The following is a 6041-nucleotide window of genomic DNA, read 5'->3' as shown; positions in this document are numbered from 1 at the left end:
CCGCGCCCGGCCCGGCCTGGCGAGAAAGCCTTAATTGGTAAAATTGCCCAGGAGCCCGGGACGGGTGCGTGGGGGGCGGGGTGCGGGGGCGCGCCCTGAGCTCCAGCGACCCGCCGCCAGGCGACGCCGCCCCCCGAGATGAGCTCACCGCCGGCGAGGGCCGCCAGGCCCTGGGGGAGGGAGGACTTCGGCGGAGGGGAGGGAGTCGCCTCCAGCGCCCACAGGGTCTGCAGGGCTCATGTGTAGGCCCAATCACAAGGACGTTGCGTGTCTGAGTCTGGGGTAGCCAAGCGCACCCCAGGTGGAAAGGCCCAGGCCCAAGGCCACCTTCTCCAAGGAGCCACCCACAGTCACGGCCCCCCGGTATCTGTCCCAAGTCGGGATTGTGTTTCCTGGGGTGGGGGCAACAGGTCGTTGCAGGTGTTTGCTGGGTGCCTACCTCAGGCAGGGCCCCAGGACGGGACCGCAGGGCTCTGAGCCCTGGGATGAGCCTGACTGCCACCGATCGGGCGCTGCCAGGTCTGGCCTGGGGTGGGCAGCAGAAACAGGACCGCTCAGGTGGACACTCAGGGGCAGTCCCAGAGCCTGGGAGTGTGCAGCGGAGTGCAGCCAAAGAGCCAAGTGTCTGTGAACATGGCGGTCACAGCCACGCCCTGGCACTGCCAGGCTCTCTCTTCCTCTTCTATGTGCCCATTTCCTGGTAGCTTCAGATTCAGCTCAAATGTCACTTCCTTGGGGAAAGCCGCATAAAGCAGTGCCGTTGTAACATCTTGCCCACAACCCCCAATAAGAATTACAGTTGACACTGTGAGCCAGCACACACACACAGACACACAGATTTGAAACAAAGAGTAGGCTGCTATTTTCTATTCTATTCCAAAGAGGGAAGGGTGGAAGGGAGGGAGGGAGGGAAGAAGGGAGTCTGCTCACACCTGCTAATTTAGTTCTGCAATCCCCAGTTTAACATTGTGGCAAGGCACTGGTTGCCCTCTAGGTCTTGCTGCCTCTGCTGGCAATGGCATTTCATCCCCGAAGCCCCGCGGAAACCTCCCAACAGGCCCAGGGGCTCATCTCCAGCTGCTCCATCCAGTGTGTGTGCCCTGCTGGGGAAGCCACTTGCTAGATGAGAAACCTGAGCTCAGGCCCTCGAGGTAGCTGTGCTGCGAATCACAGCCAAGGCTATCCTGAGGAGGGAATCCCGCCCACCCACAGGCACCGGAACAGGTGGAGGGAGCATGAAAGAGGTAGTGGCTGCTTGGCTGCGTCTCAAGATCCCCGCTGTATTTGAACCCTCTCTTTCCACTCCTGCACCGCTCCCCGACACACACACACCCCCTCTAAACACAAGCAGTTCTTTGAGTCTACTTTTTCCAGGTTGCAGTGGGAACAAAGGTTTCTATAACACCAGTCATTCCTTGTGAAGATCATGACATCTCCCTACGTTGAAGATGGCAGAGAACTGGAACTGGCTCCATTCCTGCTGCAAAGACTGAATCTCCAACCAGCTACACCAACAGTAGCAAGCTCACCACCCTCGAGGGCCACCAGGCCCTGGGGGAGGGAGGACTTCAGGGAGAGTCGCCCCCAGCCCCCACAGGGTCTGCAGGGCTCATGTGTAGGCCCAATCACAAGGATGCTGCGTGTCTGAGTCTGGGGGAGCCAAGCGCACCCCAGGTGGAAAGGCCCAGGCCCAAGGCCACCTTCTCCAAGGAGCCTCCCACAGTCACGGCCCCCCGGTGTCTGTCCCAAGTCGGGATTGTGTTTCCTGGGGTGGGGGCAACAGGTTGTGGCAGGCATTTGCTGGGCGCCTACCTCAGGCAGGGCCCCAGGACGGGACTGCAGGACTCCGAGCCCTGGGATGAGCCTGACTGCCATGGATCGGGCACTGCCAGGTCTGGCCTGGGGTGGGCAGCAGAAACAGGACCGCTCATGGGGACACGAAAGTTAAGTTTGTTTAGTATTAAGAAGATTCTGATCTTAAAGAAAACATTGGCTGGGCATGGTGGCTCACGCCTATAATCCTAGCACTGTGGGAAGCTGAGGCAGGTGGATCACTTGAGCCCAGGAGTTTGAGACCAACCCGGGCAACACAGCAAGACACTATCTCTACCAAAAATATAAAAATTAGCTGGGTGTGGTGACATGCACCAGTAGTCTCAGCTGCTCAGGACGCTGAGGTGGGAGGATCGTTTAAGCCTGGGAGTTTGAGGCTGCAGTGAGCTATAATTTCACCACTGCACTCCAGCCTGGGTCACACAGTGAAACCCTGTCATTAAACATAAAAAAAAAAAATGCACTGTAGCTCATGCCTGTAATCCCAGCACTTTGGGAGGCCGAAGTGGGTGGATCACGAGGTCAGGAGTTCAAGACCAGCCTGGCCAAGATGGTGAAACCCCGTCTCTACTAAAAATATAAAAACTAGCCAGGCACAGTGGTAGGTGCCTGTAATCCCAGCTACTTGGGAGGCTGGGGCAGGAGAATCGCTTGAACCTGAGTGTCAGAGTTTGCTGTGAGCCGAGATCACATCACTGCACTCCAGCCTGGGTGATAGAGTGAGACTCTGTCTCAAAAAAAAAAAAAAAAAAAAGGCCAGGCGCAGTGGATCCCAGCACTTTGGGAGGCCGAAGTGGGTGGATCACGAGGTCAGGAGTTCAAGACCAGCCTGGCCAATGCAGTGAAGCCCGGTCTCTACTAAAAATACAAAAATTAGCTGGGCATAGTTGCAGGCGCCTGTAATCCCAGCTACTCGGGAGGTTGAGACAGGAGAATCGCGAGAACCCAGGAGGCGGAGGTTGCAGTGAGCTGAGATCGCACCACTGCACTCCAGCCTGGGTGACAGAGCTAGACTCTGTCTCAGAAAAAAATAATAAAAATAAAAATAAAATGTTAACAGCTCAGTGAACAATCATCTACTTGTTATAGATACTGAGGAATATTTCCATGTTGATATTTTTTCCTCATAACTCAGTCACGTTGGGATTGTAAGTTATACAACATATACTGCTTGCCAGCCATTCCATCCTTAAGGAGCAACTCAGTTTTCTTATTCTTGACTTAGAATTGGTTGCACCACGATGTCTCCTCTGCCTGCACTTCCCAGGAAGAATCCCCTGGAGACCCTCAGATTTTCCTGTACATGCCCTTCCCAGACCCTCTGACGACTGCAAATCCCACCCTACCCTTGACGGGAAACTCTCTGAGGCTGTCCAGGTCATCAACCCCAGGGACCAGGTACTGGTGGGGGAATGTTCCATGAATTAATTGCTGTACTCAGGGCTCTTGGACAAGTCTCCCCTGATCACAGGGTCCTGACTCTCCCGGTATAAGATGGACGCTCTGCTGCTCAGGAGCCTGCCTGGCTTCCAGTGGTCTGGAGTGGAGCTGCACTGCAATGGGGCTGGACTTAGGCTCCAGGTACCCACAGGGTGGGTGCAGGGGGACCATCACAGTTCAGCTTCCTGGTGCCATCTGTGGTGGGACCTGATTGTGGGGCAAAGGGGTGGGACATAAAAGGCAGAGTGCCGAGGCAGGTACAGAACGGGTGGGGGGTGCTCCTTAGGGAGAAGGCAAATCTAGAATTCCTTGACCTCATAAGGAAACAGCTTGGATCCGTATGGGGAGGGGTGGCATGGGGGAGGATGGAGCAGCACTTAGTACACAGAGGCCTCTGGGAGATGCGCCAGGATTGCAGAAGGCTTGCAGAGGTGCTGGGGAATCTGATTTTGTCAAACCTAAAAAATCCACGAGGCAGCCTCTGAGCAGCCCAGAGTCCAAACTGCCATCTGTCCCCTCAGCTCTGAAAGATGAGGTGCAAACCCCTGCCCTACCCAAGGCTCTCCTGCTGCACACTGCCAGGCACTGTCTTCATGGACCCATACTTCCTCCCACATTGCTGGGCACAGAGCAGGGCCTTACCAACAGTGATTCCTCTTTGTTAGGATCTTTGTGTGTAGTCAAAACAAAGACCCATCTCCTCATTACTCCCCTAGGTGTCTACCTCTTCCCACCCCATGGGCAAACCTCCATGGATGACTGGTCTGTGACCCTCACCAGCTGGCTCAGTCATTCTGGACACAACCAGAGCCCTCCCCTCTTCTTCCCTTGTCACCAGCCCTCATCTGTGAGACCACAGATGGTATGTCACCTCTTCATGCTCCCAGTTTGGGGCCTACCCAGTGAGGGGCACACTAGTTGATTCCATACACCCTCAGCTGGCTTTGTTTAGAATGTGAATGTCACAGTCAGGTGCGGTGGCTCATGCCTGTAATCCCAGCACTTTGCTGGGAGGCCGAGCCGGGCTGATCACTTGAGGTCAGGAGTTTGAGACCAGGCTGGCCAACATGGCGAAATCCCGTTTCTACTAAAAATGTAAAAAGTAGCCAAGCGTGGTGGCATGTGACTGTACTCCCAGCTACTCTGGAGGCTGAGACAGGAGAATCACTTGAACCCGGGAGGTGGAAGCTACAGAGAGCCAAGATCACACCACTGCACTCCAGCCTGAGTGACAGCGAGACTCTGTCTCAAAAAAAAAAAAAAAAAAGATATGAATGTCACCTCCTTTCCCTTCTCCATGGGACAGCCCATATCTGATCAAGGCCCTGGGAATCCTAGCCACAGTTCAGGCTCCTGAGCAGGCCTTGGCAGCCTTCCATAGCTCATCACCGACGTCTGCCCCCTGCCTAGACACGCTGCCCTCAGGGACTATTCCGACAGGAGAGGACGCCCCGCTGCAGCTCCCCCCAGTGCCCCGGGTGAATGAACGGCATGAAGGATTAGGCGGGCACACGTTGTCTCTGTACGCATCGCACGGCGCCCTCTGCCCGCGCCCACTGGCGTGCCCGTCGGCATGCCCGGGCCCCTTCGAAGGCTGCTTGCTTCTGGAGTGCCAGCGGCCTCCTGGCCCAGTGCCCCATTTCCTCCCGGGTAGAGTGAGGGAGGAGGAAGGGAAGCAGAGAGGTAGGCGGTGGGAAGCAGCAGGCACATGTGCGCGGGCGAGAGCCCTGCAGACTGGGAAGAAGGGCCCGTGGCAGGGGGTCTGCGGAGATCCCATAGGCGCGGGCCTTGCCCCGCAGCCGCTTCCCGAGCAATGCGCACACAAAGCGCCCCCGGCAGTGCCTGGCCCCGGGCCCGCGCTCTCTTAGGGTCCGCTGCCGGGGCGGCCGACCGGGATGCGGCCGGGAAACCCTAGGCTCTGGGGCCCAGGAAAGGGGGGCGACGGCGGGGAGCAGGGATGTGCAGGGACCGGGCGAAGTCCAAGTGACTTAGGGACCAGAGCCACCCCAAGCGCCGACTTCGCCCGCTCGCACGTCCCGGGTCCCTAGCGCGCAGGCCCCATCCCTCTCACCCGGCTGGCTCAAGCGCGCCACAGGGTGACGTCTTGGCTCCCAGCCGTGTCGCCCTGACTCCCGCGCGGGCCCCGCCCCCTGCCGCTAGCCAATCTATGCGTTTGTGACTTTTGGGCCCGCAGCCCCGCCTACTCCCACTGCGATACCAGTTTGCATTGCCCTGACTCCCGCGCGGGCCCCGCCGCCTACGCCGCTAGCCAATCCGTGCGTTAGTGACGTGTGGCGCCCCTCGCGGCGCGGCTTGCTCCCACCGCGAGACCTTCTGCCCCGCGCCCGCGCGGGCCCCGCCTCCTCCATCGCTAGCCAATCCCCATGTTTGTGACGTAAGGGCTCTCCGCTCCGCTCGCTCCCAACGCAAGACCTTTTGCTCCGCGCCTGCGCGGGCCCCGCCCCCTCCATCACTAGCCAATTCCCGTGTTTGTGACATATGGGCTTGCGGCCCCGCCCGCTCCCACCGCGAGACCGGTTCCCACCACCCTGACTCCCGGGGGCCCGCCCCCTCTGCCGCTAGCCAATCCGTGAGTTGATGACGTTTGGGCTCGCGGCCCCAGCCTCCCAGCTCTCAAGGCCCGGCCGGTCTGTGCCGGCTACTCCCGCCGTTAGGTCCCGCCCAGCGCAGCGCGCGCAGCCTGCGAAGCCAGCGGCCGTGACGCGACAGCGATTCGGCTGTGACGCGAGTGCGGCCGCTCCCGATGC

Source organism: Macaca mulatta, chromosome X, assembly GCF_049350105.2.
Source record: "Macaca mulatta isolate MMU2019108-1 chromosome X, T2T-MMU8v2.0, whole genome shotgun sequence".
NCBI lineage: Eukaryota > Metazoa > Chordata > Mammalia > Primates > Cercopithecidae > Macaca > Macaca mulatta.
The sequence above is the reverse complement of the archived record's forward strand: the minus strand, read 5'-3'. Positions refer to the sequence as shown.